This window comes from Schistocerca cancellata, chromosome 7 (genome assembly GCF_023864275.1).
Source record: "Schistocerca cancellata isolate TAMUIC-IGC-003103 chromosome 7, iqSchCanc2.1, whole genome shotgun sequence".
In the NCBI taxonomy this organism is placed as follows: Eukaryota; Metazoa; Arthropoda; class Insecta; order Orthoptera; family Acrididae; genus Schistocerca; species Schistocerca cancellata.
In genome coordinates this window covers 539,465,893-539,486,880 of record NC_064632.1, presented here as the reverse complement: position 1 = coordinate 539,486,880, position 20,988 = coordinate 539,465,893, and the positions used below count along the sequence as shown (strand labels likewise).

The 20,988-nt window shown below is 41.2% G+C and overlaps 1 long non-coding RNA gene across 1 annotated transcript in view; it reads right to left on the bottom strand.

Annotated features, from left to right (window-relative positions):
* Positions 1 to 5,724: 5,724 nt before the first annotated feature.
* The window catches only part of LOC126092174 (uncharacterized), a 105,552-nt gene continuing 90,288 nt past the window's right edge, over positions 5,725 to 20,988 (bottom strand). Inside the window, exon 4 of the long non-coding RNA XR_007521308.1 lies at positions 5,725 to 6,227. This is a non-coding gene — a long non-coding RNA (uncharacterized LOC126092174). The remainder of the gene's footprint in view (positions 6,228 to 20,988) is intronic.

Here is a 20,988-nt window from a genome sequence, read left to right as displayed (position 1 = left end):
TCTAGTGCTGCAACTTCTCTGTATACTACAGCATCATCCTCGAAAAGCCGCATGGAACTTCCGACACTATCCTCGTATTCAAAATTACAATAATTTATATTGCAGGAAGGACTATCTGCCTCACTCTTTCTTAATTTGTCTGCTGACTAGAGGCCCTTATGGATGGAGGCTTTTTTCAAAGTAAGTGACGATAGAACATTTATTCCGGCTAAGAGAGGCATTCAATAAGTAATGTAACGCATTTTGTTCTAGGCCAGTTTTGGTTGGAAATACGCGTAATTTGTTGTGAGAAATCATGGAAAATTCCCACTTCAACCATTATAGTTTCGTGAACTTCCGATAGGTGGCGGCGCTATACGTAGCTTTCAAAATGGCGTCTGTAGTGGGTGTGCATTCAAGCAGAGAGCTGGTACTGAATTACTTTTGGCGGAAAACCAGAACATTGCAGATACTCGTAAGCGCTTGCTGAATGTCTACAGAGATCTTAAAGTGAAAAGAAGCATGGTGAGTGATTGGGCGAGTCTCCCGCCATCAGTGCAGAGCAAACCCATCCGATCTCACGTGTGCCAGCTGACCACACGCAGTTGTCACTCTTGCAGTGTTGGAATGCGCGGTCAGTCTCAATTGAGGCAATCGACGAATCATAATCGAACACCTCACTGCACAACTGGACGTCTGTTGGTAGTGCTGAGACACACGTCTACTAGTCGGGGCGCTCAAAGGTGTCTGCCTACAGGGTTCCCTGGAGACCATAAAGATCAACGAAAGACCTCATATGCGGAATTGCTTGTGCGTTCCTGTTGTTCTCTATCTTATTGCCGATACAGCTGTCGCCTCACTAAAATGTAGACTAGAGCTCATGGACAATTATAGTAAATGTCCCTGCTATATGCACGATTTTCATTATCTGCGTATGTGGGATGGTGGAAAACTAAAACGTACATACATGGTGCTAAGGACTATGTTAAGTGATGGTGCTGACTTGGACAAAAGGATCTGAGCACCCATTATACCTTATGGAGATTCTCCACAGAACACATTACCTTATATTACAAGAAGCAATTTTATTGAATTTTCTCGGTATTTTTGTAAACTTACAAATCTTTCTGATTTTAATTATGTATGTAGCTAGTTGTGAAAGGAGTTTTTCAAAACAAAAGATGATGAAGACATTCCTTAGGTCAACAGCAATACCCTAAAGTCAATAGATAAATATACTATTTTGAAAGATTTTACTGAGTTTAAGGCCAGAAAAGTTTCAGTATTATTTTTACATAATGGGAAAATGGCCAGTATGTGTACATAATAACTGTACAAATCATACACGACTTTATTAATATTTTTCGGTTGTACTGGACACAAATTTGTGTTTTCCTTTTCTGTTTGACACATAAAATTTTGTATGTTTGCTAATTTTCAGTTACTTCCATGGAAAATTTTCTAAATTTTACCTCCTTATTTCTGAGTTTTCTTCAGATATAATATATAACTTATGCAATTAAATAATTTCTTATGTTTAGCATGTCAATCTAAAATGTATCTCTGCCCCCATTTTTTCGATGAAAAACTAAAGAGTTTGTAAACTATAGTTTAAAAGTTTCCATTATTAAACCAATTCTTTCCGCTCAGTTTATCGGATAGCACATTTCATTCAAGCTAGAATAATAAAATTACTCTAGATATTTCTGCCTTCATTAAAAGCTTTCAAGGACCTCAGGAGCTATCTTAATGGAAATGTATTGTTTCTCCTTTGATCAGTTAGCACTGAAGAATCAGAAACTTATTTCTGTTACAGATGTACTGTGTATCACTTATTTTAGAAGAAAGAACAACCCATTTCCACTGTCACTAGATTTATTTTGCAAAGATCTTACCAAAAGTCCAATAAAAGGGAACTGATGTCGGAGGGAAAAAGGAGGCGTCAAAGATGTGTCGCTTGTACAGAAAAATGTTCTCGAAGCGGTCCTGGTTTTATCAGAAATTTGTGGTTTTCCTGTAGTTTTCCCGCCAGTTTTAATGTTCTTTTTCACGTTATATCGTAACTTTACAGAGCCGTACTTGTGCTAATAGCCACACAGAGAATAACCCAAGAATTGTTTACATTTTCTTGTTTATTTACTCTCGCTGACGTTTTTATTTTTCAAAATAGCACACGCACAATACACTACAAACATGTTATTGGGGCATCTTTTCTCATTTTGCAACACGCTCCTGCAGTTAACTGGAAGCTAGTAAGTGTATAAAATTGAATATTTTACCACTCCGCAGGCAAATATGATTTTATAAACATTTTCTTCCTTTTTAAGATTAAATGTAAAACTTCAGATTAAATGTAAAATTTGTTATAGCAGCAAAGGAACTCGAGCAAACAGATGATAGTGTCATATTGTTTAAACAGAGCTTGGTGCAGTGTGCTGCTCCTAATATACGACAGAAACAAACAGGTTTGAACAATTGTAAGTAGGCTGTTTATGTTTTCTTTATGTAAGTAGGCTGTTTAGATTTTTATATTGGTAATGCCACGTAGCGCTCTGTATGAAAATCACTGGCTGTGCTGTGTGCAGCATGTGGCTAGTTTGCATTGTTGTCTGCCATTGAAGTGTCGGGCAGCGGCAGCTGGATGTGAACAGCGCGTAGCGTTGCGCAGTTAGAGGTGAGCCGCCAGCAGTGGTGGATGTGAGGAGAGAGATGGCGGAGTTTTGAAATTACATATATTATGACTTGTGATGATATTAAGGTAAATACATTGTTTGTTCTATATTAATATCTTTCATTTGCTAACTATCCCTTTCAGTAGTTAGTGCCTTCCGTAGTTTGAATCTTTTATTTAGCTGGCAGTACTGGCGCTCGCAGTATTGCAGTAGTTGCAGTAACGAAGATTTTTGTGAGGTAAGTGATTTATGAAAGGTATAGGTTAATGTTAGTCAGGGCCATTCTGTTGTAGGGATTATTGGAAGTCAGATTGCGTTGCGCTAAAAATATTGTGTGTCACTTTAGTGAATGTTTGAGTACGTTCAGTTTTGCTCAGCTGTTTGAAAAGCAAATAGTGTAAGAGGTTTATCAGCACAGTCATGTATAATTTTTTCTAAGGGGACGTTTCTGTACATATTTGCTCATTTCCTTTAATATCTAGTTCCTAGCTGCACTGCAGCATTGGTTAAAATAAAATTTAATATATGTACTAATATAGTTATTTTATGCCTACAGATCCAGTCAATAAGCAATTTATGATCTACTTACAAGAAATGAGGGCACATAAATAGACATTTCCCTTCACAGGAATTGCATAAATAATTTCTTTACGATTTGTTAACTTATCTGCTAGTGTAAGTTCTCGTGATGCATCACTCTAGTGTTAAGATGTGACATAAGTATTAGACATGGCCATTTTAGTGTAATATTTTTTCTGCTTGAGATTTGTCATTTTATATTTTTTATACTTTTTATATTTGCTGCTGCTGTTTGCCAGGCATAGTGTTATTGAATTTGACTTTTGCTAATTTCTTAATGCTGCTTGATTCGCAAATCTGAGTTTTTTTCATTGCTATTTATATTAACTGTTTTATGTGATGCTGCATTGCCTCGTCCCTTGGTATATATATCTGAGCTCAGTAGATTTAAGTTAGCTTAAGAGGGGTAGACTATATAAGAAACTAACTATGATGACTTGGAAGAAATGTATTGGGAAGCTATATGAAAATGGTTTGGGCGAAAAAGAAGGATACTGTACAGTGGAGAAAAACTGTTTTTGACAGAGGATGTGAACAGAATACAGAAGGCAGGCTTAGATAGGACTTTTGGGAATAATGATGAATGAAGGGAGATCTCCAAGAAGCAAAGAAAGTTTTGTTTGCAAAATACTGCAATGAAACAAACCCTGTTCTTTCCTTTTGTGTTATCCCACTATGTGTTTGTGTACCCTTGTGTATTTGTTTTCTTCCTGTCTCTGTGTAGTTTCATAGAATTTGTTTTCTTTTAATATTAAGCTACATTCACTATGATGAGGAATACTGTTATCCTCGAATATAATTGGCATTAATAATATGTTATTTACCTTGTAAAGATGTTTAGACATTATTTATTCTGTTTTGTTTTAATGCTCATGTGTAAAGTTGATGTTTCGAAAGTTATTCTGATCTTTTATGTATGTACTCATGTCATAATTCCTGTAACACTGATGTATATGTTATTTCTATTCTGTTGTAAAGCCTGTACTACAAATGTTATCTGTATTGTTATGTTTTTAATGATGTATTTTGTACCTTTGTAATTGTATTCTCATGTTATATAATTGTAATTGACACCAGTTCATCATGTTATTAACTTGTAAGCATTCATTTCACTGCACACTTTTCTGTTGGTCATAGTATATGGACAATATGTGAGAAGTAGGGACTGTTAGTGTTTGCACGTGTGTTAATAATTCAGCAAGGGACTGGATAACAGCATTGCTGGATTCCAAAAACTTTGTGAGTGCACAAGTGGTGGTTATGGACTTGTTATATTAACTGCAAGACTCTTCACGGGTGATTGTGCACCCGCACAGTCACAACAGATGGCTCCTGGCCGTCTCTACAAGGACTACAGTGGGTCTGCACCTCTGGTGACCCACCAACACTCTCTACCAGGACTGCAGTGGGTCTGCTCTGTGATGACCTACCTACCAATCTTCTTCAAAACGTCGAATGACTCTGCTGTGGGTTTGCTCTGTTGTGGCCCATTACCTGTCTGCATGTCAAGAGTCAGCACTGTCTTTCTGTTGGAAGGAGAACACCACTTCTTCAAGACTGCATGGAAATCCACTACTTCTGTGTGCAATTTTTTTTACTAATGAGACTTTGTGAAAAAAAAACTGTAATTACTATTATGATGAATGATCTGGACTGTCTTTATGGACTGTGAGAAAATTTTAGCTTTTGACCAACATTGTATTAGTAAGTGTGTGCATTTGATATCTTTCTTACTGTAATTATGAAAAAATTTTTCAAATCTGTGTTGACCACTGCCCAAAAAAATTTGTAAAATTTTTTGTGGGGAGCATGGGGGCTATGTAAGTAGGCTGTTTATGTTTTCTTTATGTAAGTAGGCTGTTTAGATTTTTATATTGGTAATGCCACGTAGCGCTCTGTATGAAAGTCACTGGCTGTGCTGTGTGCAGTATGTGGCTAGTTTGCATTGTTGTCTGCCATTGTAGTGTCGGGCAGCGGCAGCTGGATGTGAACAGCGCGTAGCGTTGCGCAGTTAGAGGTGAGCTGCCAGCAGTGGTGGATGTGAGGAGAGAGATGGCGGAGTTTTGAAATTACATATATTATGACTTGTGATGATATTAAGGTAAATACATTGTTTGTTCTCTATTAATATCTTTCATTTGCTAACTATCCCTCTCAGTAGTTAGTGCCTTCCGTAGTTTGAATCTTTTATTTAGCTGGCAGTACTGGCGCTCGCAGTATTGCAGTAGTTGCAGTAACGAAGATTTTTGTGAGGTAAGTGATTTATGAAAGGTATAGGTTAATGTTAGTCAGGGCCATTCTTTTGTAGGGATTATTGGAAGTCAGATTGCGTTGCGCTAAAAATATTGTGTGTCACTTTAGTGAATGTTTGAGTACGTTCAGTTTTGCTCAGCTGTTTGAAAAGCAAATAGTGTAAGAGGTTTATCAGCACAGTCGTGTATAATTTTTTCTAAGGGGACGTTTCACAATATGTGACTATTGAAAAATTACTATATTTTTCGAGTGAAAATCCATTTTTATTCAATAATAATTTGAGAAGTTTACATAAATCACAAGAGAAAAAAGTTTACACATATATACGTTGCATAGTTGTTATCACACTTCATTGGTTCTTCCTATCAAAGTAACATCCACATGGACTTAAGAGATCATTTCTTTGGAGGAGACTTCACGGAGAAGATTTACTGGAGGAAGATCCCACTTCATGGGATTTTACCTTACCAACAAGTATTAAACATTCCGATTCAAATTTATTGAATTCACTAACAGACATATTAGTGAGAAAAGGCTGCAATAGAGACAACAATTTTGTCACCTTTCCTTTTGCTATGGGAGAATTACCTTGGCTAGCACGCCGAGAGTTTTCTGTGCCTGACTGTCCTTTATATTTATGTTTATGACCACTGGACATCTCCAAAGCATCTCTAATCCTATCAGGTAACTGATAACTGCCTGGATGCTTTACCAACTTGTTCCATGCTGCCTTGCACTGATTCCCTAAAACAAAGAAGTACATTCTCAATATGAAAACAGCATTGTAAATTTTTTGTTGAATAAACAACTCCATAATAACGTTATAATTAATATTAGTATTAAATAAATTTCGAATGAAAAATACTTGAATTACGTAGTTTTCATTTACTTTTTTCAAATTTTTAGCGACTGAACGATCACGTGTGATTCTTTTCACCACAAATTTGCAGTACTGTTGGGGGTATTGTAGAAGAGACAATAATAATTCGTAGTCTGTTGAGAAAGGAGTAAATGAATTTACGAAATCATCAGTAATGGAAAAGGACACCTGAACACGCTGAATCAATATTTTATGTGATATTGGAGTACTTTGTAATACTGTTTTAAAAGACTGCAATGTAAACGAAAAAGAGCGTATATTACCAGTATAGGACACTTTAGTTATGTTACCAGTAAGGGAAAAAACTGCATCGGTGTGAGGTATTTTCTGGTTGCCCACTTCAGGGTCTGCTGTACCGTAGGGGCAAGTATGCAGCTTCCACAATGTTGCAGTTCTTATGACCAGCACCTCGAGCCTCCCATTCCCTTCCCCCACCCTTTTAACCAATTGTATAAATGTTAACCAACGTATAAATGGCGGGCTGTACTATGGACAGAGGCATACTGCATGGTGGCGTTACTTACCTTTATCGCTAAAATTTATTATTCAGTTAACACTACCCTTTTCTTTATTGCTGTAATTTATTGTCTTAATGCTTTGCATTTATTGCCTTTCTGTTATCCTCCTTATCTTCATTAGGATAACTTACAGTTGCCACATGTTATCTTAGACCCTTTCCCTAACTTCTATAATTTTTTATCCGTATTGCTGATGTTTATTACACAATTAGTTTAATTTATGACACAATTTGGCGTCTAAGATGGATGAAGTTGACATCAGTATTAATCACGGATGCCAAAAATGATGGACATGTTAACTACAACCACCAGTCCAAAATAGAATTTCAAAGGCATGTGTGCACCAGTAATACTTTAAAAACATCCTACTGGTCATACAGTACATCCCAGCATTATGCTAAGGGTAAAATTAAGAAAATCCTGATTAGAGTTCTCGATTGAGAATTGTATTTTGCATAGGCTTTTTACTTAAGAAGTTTTGGGACATTTAGACACAATGTAAGACATTACACATTATAAAGGTATGTGTGGAACTACGTTTTTGTAAACAAAGTGCACTCTTTCTACGTGATAATAAGGTGTAAGGATGCTTTCCGTGACATTAAAATGTTTGAGGTAATGTTCCCACACTTCGAAGTATGTTGCTACAGTGCAGACAGACTACAGGCGGTTGCCATGTGCGGTGAGTACAGGCAGAGTGGCCGTCACGAAATTAGATACCTCAAGGTCATATCCGCTGCTTGTAGTTCACCAAAGCTAAGCGCTGTGATTCGCCTGCCTCATTGCCTTGTTGGCCTATGTAGACTATTAACACTGCAGTAGGTCAGTGCCCGCTGAATGTTTCCATGTGATATGTGTGGGTTCAGTCTTCCGTAGAACAGTGCATTGACTGGTATTTGGTAGTGAGAGAAATGCAGGCGCCAGAGCCTAGATGCAGTGCTTCTCTGGCCACCGTACGCAAAGGAGAAAAGACGTTGGGAAACAATCTAAAATTGTGGTACTGATGTGGCTAACAGTGAAGGAGCCAGAAATAACATAAATTTTGCTCAAGTTCATAAAATGACAACAAAACGTTGTGGTATTTTCGAATCGGCTGTATTCTGTATTAACAGTGCATTAACACTGGCAGAATCTCTATAGGTGAGCAAGTGCTCTGATTCTTCAAGAAATGGATACAAATGAAAACTAACAGAATTTGACGATTTTGAAGGAATGGTTGTGCATAGAACTGTGTTTTGATACCATAACAGAGGAGAGTATCAGACTGCTAAAATGATACAGAGTGATCTCTGTGAAAAAAATTAATTATCCTAGCACAGAAAGCTCGGTTCTTTGTCTTTTCTCCACACTTGGTTTTTGATTCAGAAACTATGATGATGGTCAAAAATTTTTAATGGAATAATGAGACTATGTTTTGTGTAAAATGCTCTTACTGCATCCTGAGGACGATAGTATAGTGTTATACTCTTGTATTATACTTCGATAAAACTTGGGTTACACAAAACCACATACAAAAAATATATGAACACATGTGCGGAAAAACGGGCTAACGCTCAAATGTAAAAGCTCTGAGATAAGTGCTGCCATCTGTTACTGGGTGCAGGAACTATCAAAATTGCCGGTCGCTGTGGCCGAGCGGTTCTGGGCGCTTCATTCCGGAACCGCGCGACTGCTACGGTCGCAGGTTCGAATCCTGCCTCGGGCATGGATGTGTGTGATGTCCTTAGGTTAGTTAGGTTTAAGTAGTTCTAAGTTCTAGGGGACTCATGACCTCAGATGTTAAGTCCCATAGTGCGCAGAGCCATTTGAACCATTTGAACTATAAAAATTGACACTGATGTCACACCCCCCTAAATATCACTTACGGCTGATTTGAGAAATCAAGGCTTCGTATGAAATGCATTTTTTTTTAATGTCTTTTTTTTGGTTGTTTGAGATCTCTTATTTTTCTTGCCGCTCATGAGACAGAAACAGAGTGTAAAACTGCTATAGACTGGTCTTCACTATTCCTGGAGGTTTGTTCGTATATTGTAATGAGAAGGGCCAAAATTGGTTGGCCAGGGGTTATTATAAAATTGACGATGACGAATAGCAATTTGAAAAGTGGGGGAAAAAGCATGATGTTGTTGGACCATGGGTGTGAGGGATAGTTGTTTCAGAGAATCACTCTTCTTCAGACATGATTTTTAAGCTATTTAAGATATGGGAGCTTGTACCATGTTTCAGTTAGTAAAAAGCTATACAGCAGATGGGTCAATCATAATGTCAGATGGGTGGGTTGGTTATGAAAGTTTAGACGAAATTGGATACATAAATTTGGTTGTGAGTCATTCCGTTGAATTTAAGGATAAAAAAAAAACAGGGGCCTGCACAAACAGAACTGAAGGGTATTCGGGGGGGGGGGGGGGGGGATAAAACGTATTATTGGATGAGGGAAAAGGAAAATCGGTTGTTTTAGATTTCTTTGGAAGGTGTGGGGAGGATGTATGTGCCAAAGTAAGAGAGTTAAATTTCTTTTTTGGAGAGGAGGTGCATTTTGCTTTTTTGTTGTAATATTTACAATTATTTTTATTTCGTTTTCTTTCATTTTTGGTTTATATTAGTACTAAAGTATTACCATAGATTTTTTTTAATGGTTCACATAGCCTTGATTTCTTGGACGTCAACCAGTTGGAGATACTACTCTGCAACTGATGTGTATCCTATTACCTTAATTTTCATTTCTGTACTAGTTTTGTCTGACAGTGACTTCCTGTGTGATGGTTCTTGCACTGTGCGTTGATGTTGGCAATTGTTTGATGTTGATGTTGGCGAATTTGTAAATATCAGTTGGGTAAATGTAGCAGTAGCGGGAAAAGGGAGATGTATTTTTTGGAAATATGAAAGTTCCGAATTTCCGAGAGACTGGTTACCTCGTGAGTCAATAGAACAGCTTAATGTCAGGATAATAGATTGGTTTAGCCGGAGATCAAGGTTAGGATAGAATGTGACGAGTTGGATGTGGGTTGGCAAAGCCAACTTATCTTACAATGGAAAAGGTGTCTGTAGTGACTTACTGATCTGTAACATAACCTGAGGTCTAGGTTAGATCGGAATGCAACAATTAGTTTGTAAGTTATCAATGTCAAGGAATGTGACAGCGGAAAATATTTCTACACACAGATATATAGCGTATCCCGAGGTCTAAGTTAGACTGGAATGCAACAGTCTAATTGCGAGTTGGCCAAGCCAACGAATGTGACTGCGGAAAATCTTTTCTGAGGTGATAGACCGATCTGTAGCGTAGTCCGAGGTCTAAGTTAAGTTCTAATGCAACAGTTAGTTTGTGAGTTATCGAAGTCAACGAATCTGACAGCAGAAAAGATATCTATGGTGACACACTGATCTGTAGCGTAATCTGTGGTCTAGGTTAGGTTGGAATGCTGTGAGTTGCCAACGAATCTGACAGCGGAAAAGCTTTCTGTGGTCACAGGTTGATCTGTAGCGTAGCCTGAGGTCTAAGCTAGGTAATAACGTAACAACTTTCTCGTAGAGTACCAAGTGGTTTGAGTTATGTTTAATCTGCAAATGACGGTCAGGTGTCTAAGGAAACAAATACCAACACGAATTTACCATGCCTGGTTTATTGTACTGTATGTGATGATATATGATGATCTTCGCAGTATCATAATTGTTTTGTGACTTTGCTGAATATTTGGACTGTGGGGTTCAGTTACGAGTTGTTAGTAGAAAACTGCAGATGGTATTATCTTCGAAAGAGTATTGTCATTGACAAAAATGTTCAAATGTCTATGAATTCCAAAGGGACCAAACCACTGAGGTCATTGGTCCCCAGACTTAGACACGACTTAAATTAACTTATGGTAAGAACAACACACACATCCACGCCCGAGAGGAGGACTCGAACCCCCGGCGGGAGGGGGCGCGCAATCCGTGACATGGTGCCTCGAACCCGGCGACCACTCTGCGCGGAATTGTCATTGGCTGATAGCATACTAACGGTTTAACGTTATGAGTTTGTTATTGGTGATGCCTGTTTGATTTAGTTCCAAACACGACTCGGTTTGCGAGGAATTCTTTATTACAGATATTTCGCTGTTTTCGAGTGTAATATGTTACGGTTATTCGCGAAGCAAATATTATTTCCCAGATTCATGGGAGTCATTATGAACAGTACCAGACTTTGGAAAAGTAGCTGAGCCTTTAAATGTATTTTTAGCTTACTTTTTGGTATGATAGTTTCGTTTCTTTCGTTTAGCAGCATTGTTTCTTTTTTAGTTACGTGGGCTGTGTTTTCAGAAAATTAACATGTATTTCTTACTTAGGTAGTCTGTAATTTTCAACAGATACCGGCAGTTTTAGTTCTTGGTTATGATTCGATTTAAGTCCAACAGTTGACTTACTGAAGTGTATTTCGGAATAGTTTCAATTTTTTACCAGAATAATTTTTTTTGACTTCATATTTTACGCTTCGGCGTCCATTATAGTAGTAGAGTGTGTGTTTACGACAGGGCCTACTCGGTTACTTTTTCGTTCTAGAAAGTATTTCTTTTACTTTCATTACAATATTCGTAATCGGAAGTATTGACTTTGCAACGTTGTTTTTTTTCCTTCATTCACTGTTTCTGTCTATTACGATGAAGAACTCCACATTTATATGACGTCACTTTGGGCGTAATATTTACGACGTGTGTCGCATGTTTTTTACGTCACTCCGCAAAGCCAACATCTCGTATCGAAGACTCACTCCTCTTTATCCCCTGAGAGCAGCCTAACAGAGACGCCATCTTCTTCAGTGCTCTCCAGTGCTCCCAGCCACGCACTGCGGCAGCCAAAGAGCACAGAGCACTAGGGCCTAGTCCATGTTATTTCCTGAACTCAACTCAGCATCCCCAACCAGAGTGACACGTTTCCTGTATCCATGTGCAAATTGAACGTCGCAGACGACGTGCTGCAACGGAGAACATTACACAGTTTTCGTCACCTGAAATACAGCTTCTAAACTGAAGTGTCATGTTATTTCACAGGTACGCCTACAACATTTACTGGACCCAAACACTATGTAATTTGATATATAATGCATAATACATTTCTATGTAGTCAGCATTAAACAGGAAATCGCAGTAGACTTTGAGAAAAAACAGATATTTTATAGGCAGACTCATTACTTACATATACAGATTTGCGTGGCATCTCGCTGGCTATGTAGACAAGTATCACAACCAGAAAAACGTTGTTGGAATCTTATGATGCAATAGTACCATCCCACTTGATAGAAAGGTGTCTTGATCCCTTTCTTGTCACAGGCTATGTAGACAAGTAACACAACCAGGAAAGTGATTCATCTCGATGTAATGTAGAGTAATACTGTCGGTGATTTTCTTGGAACCTGATCACTATGAAAAATGAAATGAAATTATCGTGTGGCATTGTTGACCAGGAGGCACCATCCGAGGATGTTCGGCCACCGGGTTACAAGTCTTATTTCAAGTGACGCCACAATGCCGATTTGCACGTCGGTACTGACGGGATGATGATGAGGACAACACAACACACAGTCCATGGGGGGAGAAAAATCTCCAACCCCACCGGGAATTGAACCCGGGCCCGCTGCATGTAGGCAAACACGTTACCAACCAACTAACCAGGCGGACTCTGATCACTATGGAAGAGCATCATTCCATTTGATCGAAAGCATTCTCGAACTCCCCCGACCCCCACAAAATGTCACAGATGATATAGACAGTGGGAAAATAAATCTCCTCTCTTCTGGCGTCTACAACAGTTTGTTGAGCTTCCCCACAACGACGAAATGTGTCAGTCTTTGTTGGATCATCTCTTTTTTTAAACAAACTTGATACAGGCCTTAAACTGATGAGCAGCACCCAAAACTAACCGTTCTTACAACTGTTTCGTGAGCCACTACTTTCATGGAACAATTATATTCCCTTAACGATATTTCAATGTTCCTCAGTATGGTATATGATTTTCTTACAAGTTGTAGGTCGACCCGAATGGTTACTCATATTTATTATACCCTTTTTACCGTTTCCAGCGGGATGTTACCAATGGTGCATTAAAACAGAAATGGATCTCTTCTTTATTTATGTGCATTAGTTACATTTATTTACGTAAATGATCAACTGACTGTCCCTGCAAGAGCCAACTATTCTCTGCAGTTCCGCATGCATTTTGCTCAAGCCTACTTGTATTACAACCCTCCCATAGACGTTAGCATCGTGTGCCAACAGCGTGCACCTACATCTAAACACATGCCCAACAAAAAAAATGGTTCAAATGGCTCTGAGCACTATGGGACTTAACAGCTATGGTCATCAGTCCCCTAGAACTTAGAACTACTTAAACCTAACTAACCTAAGGACATCACACAACACCCAGTCATCATGAGCCAGAGTAAATCCCTGACCCCGCCGGGAATCGAACCCGGAAACCCGGGCGTGGGAAGCGAGAACGCTACCGCGCGACCGCGAGCTGCGGACCATGCCCAACACGTCACCGTGCCACGCGCATACTGATTGAGAAAAAAAAATATTAGCTGAACTCTCTTACCTTACTTATAAGATCACTATGCTACATATACGATGATGGCGGCACACTGATCGCAGAACATTCTTTGAATGCAGTAGTCCTAAATTTACTCAATGGCGTTTTGCGAGAAATTTGGTGTTTCTTTAGAAGGATTCCCAATGTTTTCTGTTACATTTTCTAAAAGGTTATATCGACCTGATACGGTCCTAGCGGCCCCATGGGGCTTTCGATATTATCCAGTGGATCATTTATCTTGGAGTGGTTACTTCACAGGTCAGCCACAACCATTCAGTTACGTAAGGCGATTTCATAAGTAATGTCAGTATGTGACCCAGGTGCTATTTTCATATGTTATATCATATAATATATCACATGATATCACATGTTATAACATATGTTATCATATGTTATGTATTGAAGCTTGACAACTATATTACGCCACTGCACAATACACTGATACACAGTGCAAAGTGCCTCTCTATCTGCAAGGTCTGTGATGATTTTGATCCCATGAAAAAAGAAAAAAAAAATGAAATGTATGGGGAGGGCCTCCCGGCGGGTAGACCCGATCGCCTGGTCCAAGTCTTTTGAGGTGACGTCACTTCGGCGACTTGGGCCTGATGAGGATGAAATGATCCCATAAAGGTGTCACTGAGTGATTGGCGAATACCTCCCCAGCCCTGTCGACTATGAAGCACTCTTAAAACGTAGTTACAAGAACCGAAGTAAAGGTTCAAAAATGGTTCAAATGGCTCTGAGCACTATGGGACTCAACATCTTAGGTCATAAGTCCCCTAGAACTTAGAACTACTTAAACCTACCTAACCTAAGGACACCACACACACCCATGCCCGAGGCAGGATTCGAACCTGCGACCGTAGCAGTCCCGCGGTTCCGGACTGCAGCGCCAGAACCGCTAGACCACCGCGGCCGGCCGAAGTAAAGCATTCCGTCATTATTATTTACAGATTATGGCCTTCCTACTACTGTTTCCTCTGCCTATAAAGACAATAATGACAGCATTTATAAAGAAATGGATTGACACTGATATTTTTTTTTAAATATTGGATTTACTCCCGATACGTAGTTTCCATGCATCATACACCGCCGCAGTTGTAATTTGCGAAGTGTGTAGTATTGTACTACATAACCCTAAGGTGTTCTGTGGTGTGCGTACTGTAAGACCTTCGGTACACACACCATCAGATTATTTGACTTGTCGCTCTAATGAAATAGGCGAGTGTCAGCAATATGTCTCGTGGTCTTGTCGTGGCGTGTTTATCTTCTGCCGTTAGGTCAGACGATAGAAATGCCACTTGCACGCTCAGAGTAGCAGATTGACGGTGACCAACTTTAAACACAACTCGATTAATTTTCACTCACATTTATTAAAATAATAAAAATCATAGACATTACGTAACTTGATTCTGGATGTTGTTTACAAATGACAATCTACAGTTCCTTTGGTCTTGGTACGTTAATCTTATTCTCACATATCTCTGATACTTGACAAAGTGTCCATTCATTTATCTTCATGGCTATGTACAGGAATATGGTAATATTATTAGGCGCAGACCGAAACTTGACTATAGACTGTTACAGACTAATGCAGACTGGTACTCACTGGTGCAGACTAAAGCAGACTGGTACAGACTAATGCAGACTGACTAATCGGAGGTCTGTACACTCGTCATAATACCTCGCGCGTTCAGGTATCACTGCGCGAGTGTGATCTGCGAGGAGAAAAGGTTCTACATTAGCAGCAATCTCATTGGCTGCGTTACATATTAATACACGGATCGGCGGAAGCAGAATTTGGTCCCTCTCTAAGACAGCGCCATCTCGTAGTGCGGAGACGGACGAGCGTTGCGCCTGCGCTGTTGTGTTGTGCTTAACGGGGCGCGCTCTAGTGGGAAAGTTGTATACGCACTGACTACGCGGAACTATGTACACAACATGTTCGAAACAAGATTATTACTGCTAGCGCAGTAGTTTGTTACTATTGTTTATCTACAACATACTGATTTATGGGGTAAACTATTGGAATTCTGTTTGTTTGTTTGTAAATAGATAACTATCAGGAATCTTAATATAATTAGTTATACGAATCTGTTATGACACAAATTCGTTGCATTCGGTACAAAGTTGCTGATTTCGCGTCTCTCCTCATGAGAAAGCCATTTTTAGCACATAATTCAGACATATTAATAGTTCACTGCTGTCAGGAACCACAATGTACTTTTACACAATATGGACGATATTTTTAGTGTTGTACATTTATTACAGTATAGAGATGTGATATCATATCCCTTTTACATCTAGTGCTTACGCTAAATACTACACCATGGCGAACTCTTTTATGCAGCCCACAACGCCTTCAAAAACCATGTACGAAGTTGTGATACGCACATGATCGCTATGCTGAAACCATTAGTCCTGCAAAAATGATGAACAGGAGTATGCCGTAATGGGATTCGTCTTTGCTGGAGACGACGATTTTCCAGCAATTAATTAAAAACGTATTTGAATGTTGCCTTGGTATGTTTCTCTCCAATAATTCGAAAACTACGGCCTCTAGCGAGGTCGTACCCCAGTATAAAATTTAACTGCATCAAATTTCTTACAAAAAGCTCCCGTTAATTTTTCATGTAGCACTTATAGTTCGCACGTAGCGAGTGACAGATTATAGATACACTCCTGGAAATTGAAATAAGAACACCGTGAATTCATTGTCCCAGGAAGGGGAAACTTTATTGACACATTCCTGGGGTCAGATACATCACATGATCACACTGACAGAACCACAGGCACATAGACACAGGCAACAGAGCATGCACAATGTCGGCACTAGTACAGTGTATATCCACCTTTTGCAGCAATGCAGGCTGCTATTCTCCCATGGAGACGATCGTAGAGATGCTGGATGTAGTCCTGTGGAACGGCTTGCCATGCCATTTCCACCTGGCGCCTCAGTTGGACCAGCGTTCGTGCTGGACGTGCAGACCACGTGAGACGACGCTTCATCCAGTCCCAAACATGCTCAATGGGGGACAGATCCGGAGATCTTGCTGGCCAGGGTAGTTGACTTACACCTTCTAGAGCACGTTGGGTGGCACGGGATACATGCGGACGTGCATTGTCCTGTTGGAACAGCAAGTTCCCTTGCCGGTCTAGGAATGGTAGAACGATGGGTTCGATGACGGTTTGGATGTACCGTGCACTATTCAGTGTCCCCTCGACGATCACCAGTGGTGTACGGCCAGTGTAGGAGATCGCTCCCCACACCATGATGCCGGGTGTTGGCCCTGTGTGCCTCGGTCGTATGCGCCAAACACGCATACGACCATCATTGGCACCAAGGCAGAAGCGACTCTCATCGCTGAAGACGACACGTCTCCATTCGTCCCTCCATTCACGCCTGTCGCGACACCATTGGAGGCGGGCTGCACGATGTTGGGGCGTGATCGGAAGACGGCCTAACGGTGTGCGGGACCGTAGCCCAGCTTCATGGAGACGGTTGCGAATGGTCCTCGCCGATACCCCAGGAGCAACAGTGTCCCTAATTTGCTGGGAAGTGGCGGTGCGGTCCCCTACGGCACTGCGTAGGATCCTACGGTCTTGGCGTGCATCCGTGCGTCGCTGCGGTCCGGTCCCAGGTCGACGGGCATGTGCACCTTCCGCCGACCACTGGCGACAACATCGATGTACTGTGGAGACCTCACGCCCCACGTGTTGAGCAATTCGGCGGTACGTCCACCCGGCCTCCCGCATGCCCACTATACGCCCTCGCTCAAAGTCCGTCAACTGCACATACGGTTCACGTCCACGCTATCGCGGCATGCTACCAGTGTTAAAGACTGCGATGGAGCTCCCTATGCCACGGCAAACTGGCTGACACTGACGGCGGCGGTGCACAAATGCTGCGCAGCTAGCGCCATTCGACGGCCAACACCGCGGTTCCTGGTGTGTCCGCTGTGCCGTGCGTGTGATCATTGCTTGTACAGCCCTCTCGCAGTGTCCGGAGCAAGTATGGTGGGTCTGACACACCGGTGTCAATGTGTTCTTTTTTCCATTTCCAGGAGTGTATCTTACGAATGGTATTTGAAAGCATTACGGGTTGCATAAAATCCATGGATAGGGGCAGCTGAAACATCCTGTCTCTCCCGAAAGTTGTCAGGCGCATCTTCTCTGGTGTTTCAGCAGATACTTGCGATTTCGTCACGTCTTTCATACGAAGCCTACTGTCGATGGTAAGCGTCAGTTTCTTTTTCTGTTACAAACAAAATGATTTTTAAAATTGAGTGTCCATTAGACAGAGCGATCCGAAATTAGTCCAGTGCGGGTTTTGTTTCATAGATATGTATTAACAAGGACAGAAAATGTCAAAGAACATCTCGCAATCTATCAGCAAAAGCACTCGAGCTGACTGCTACCGCCAAGAACGCAGCGCTACTCAGTCGCTGCTGGATTGGACCTTTATTGTCGCTGTTAATACACATCGATAAAACGAATATCGCACTACACTAATTTGGGAGGGCATTAACCAATGGACCGTTAAAACTCCGATTCAAAAATAATTTTGATTGTCACGAAAACCAAGCCAACGGGCTTGGCGCAGTGCTAACACAGTTTCCCGTCACATCACCGCAGTTAAGAGCTGTCGGACTGGGCTAGGACTTGGATGGGTGACAGTGTACTGTTTGCCTTGTGAGGCAAACTGAGGAGCTACATCTACATCTACATTTATACTCCGCAAGCCACCCAACGGTGTGTGGCGGAGGGCACTTTACGTGCCACTGTCATTACCTCCCTTTCCTGTTCCAGTCGCGTATGGTTCGCAGGAAGAACGACTGTCTGAAAGCCTCTGTGCGGGCTCTAATTTTACATTCGTGATCACCTCGGGAGGTGTAAGTAGGGGGAAGCAATACATTCGATACCTCATCCAGAAACACACCCTCTCGAAACCTGGCGAGCAAGCTACACCGCGATGCAGAGCGCCTCTCTTGCAGAGTCTGCCACTTGAGTTTGTTAAACATCTCCGTAACGCTATCACGGTTACCAAATAACCCTGTGACGAAACGCGCCGCTCTTCTTTGGATCTTCTCTATCTCCTTCGTCAACCCGATCTGGTACGGATCCCACACTTATGAGCAATACTCAAGTATAGGTCGAACGAGTGTTTTGTAAGCCACCTCCTTTGTTGATGGACTACATTTTCTAAGGACTCTCCCAATGAAACTCAACCTGGTACCCGCCCTACCAACAATTAATTTTATATGATCATTCCACTTCAAATCGTTCCGCACGCATACTCCCAGATATTTTACAGAAGTAACTGCTACCAGTGTTTGTTCCGCTATCATATAATCTACTTGATTGAGAAGTAGCCGCTCCGGTCTCGTAAGCTGAGATACGGCCGGGAGTTCTGCGTGCTGACCACATGCCCCTCCATATCCGCATCCAGTGACGCCTGTGGGCTGAGGAGGACGCGGCGGCTGGTCGGTACCGTTGGGCCTTCATGGCCTATTCGGACGGCGTATAGTTTTAGTTTCCATGAGAAACAAACTGGCGCTTTCTGTTGACAATGGAGGTCGCATGAAAGACGTGAGAAGCAGTAATTGTTTGGGCTGACTGCAGCTGTACAACGAAAAAATAAAATTGCAAATACCTGCCGGAAAACCAGAGGAAATGCGACTGACAACTCTTAGAGGAGAGGCCCTGTATGTGAGACGTGACTCCGCATTACTATTGCAGTATGGGACATGCATAAAGTGTACCGAATTAATACCTGTAACCGTGACAACAGCTGCATTCAGTATTTAACAGCGATGCGTGGTACAAAGATCAACCTCAGTATGTCGCCAAGTGCTCCTTACCCTGTGAGCTATACAAGGGGGTGTCGATATGTGCACTTTTTACTACTACAGAGCAATCAAGTTACAAAAATACTGCTACATGTGATTTTGTCCTCCTTAAATAATGTTGTTGTTGTGGTCTTCGTCCTGAGAGTGGTTTGATGCAGCTCTCCATGCTACTCTATCCTGTGCAAGCTGCTTCGTCTCCCAGTAAGTACTCCAGCCTACATCCTTCTGAATCTGCTTAGTGTACTCATCTCTAGGTCTCCCTCTACGATTTTTACCCTCCACGCTGCTCCCCAATACTAAATTGGTGATCTTCCCATCTAATCTTCAGCATTCTTCTGTAGCACCACATTTCGAAAGCTTCTATTCTCTTCTTGTCCAAACTATTTACCGTCCATGTTTCACTTCCACACATGGCTACACTACATACAAATACTTTCAGAAACGTCTTACTGACACTTAAATCTATACTCGATGTTAACAAATTTCTCTTCTTCAGAAACACTTGCCTTGCCATTGCCAGTCTACATTTTATATCCTCTCTACTTCGACCTTCATCAGTTATTTTGCTTCCAAAATAGCAAAACTCCTTTACTACTTTAAGTGTCTCATTTCCTAATCTAATTCCCTCAGCATCACCCGATTAAATTCGACTACATTCCATTATCCTCGTTTTGCTTTTGTTGATGTTCATCTTATATCCTCCTATCAAGACACTGTCCATTCCATTCAACTACTCTTCCAAGTCCTTTGCTGTCTCTAATAGCAATAATACAGGCAGTTTTTATTTTTGGAAGGGTGGTTGAACTTTTTCATTCGCGATCACATATCTATAGCTATACTTGCGTATTATAACGAGGAATATATTTTTTTTGTACTGACAAAGTTACTTCACACACCAAAACACCTACTTAGGGAGCAACTTCAATTTGCATTGCTGTTTACAGTAAATGCAGACTGCACTTAAAGGAGTAATTTCTTTAATACGGCACAGTTAAAGAGGTGCAATACATTTGCTGTTTTTCTGAAGATATATGGAATACACACTACTGGCCATTAAAATTGCTACACCAGGAAGAAATGCAGATGATAAACGGGTATTAATTGGACAAATATATTATACTAGACTGACAAGTGATTACTTTTTCACGCAATTTGGGTGCACAGATCCTGAGAAATCAGTACCCAGAACCCGTAATAACGACCTTGATACGCCTGGGCGTTGAGTCAAACAGAGCTTGGATGGCGTGCACAGGTACAGCTGCCCATGCAGCTTCAACACGACACCACAGTTCATCAAGAGTAGTGACTGGCGTATTGTGACGAGACAGTTGCTCGGCCACCATTGACCAGACGTTTTCAGTTGGTGAGGGATCTGGAGAATGTGCTGGCCAGGGCAGCAGACGAACATTTTCTGTATCCAGAAAGGCCCGTACAGGACCTGCAACATGCGGTCGTGCATTATCCTGGTGAAATGTAGGGTTTCGCAGGGATCGAATGAAGGGTAGAGACACGGGTCGTAATACATCTGAAATGTAACGTCCACTGTTCAAAGTGCCGACAATGCGAACAAGAGGTGACCGAGACGTGTAACCAATGGCACCCCATACCATCACGCCCGGTGATACGCCAGTATGGCGATGACGAATACACGCCTCCAATGTGCGTTCACCGCGATGTGGCCAAACACGGATGCG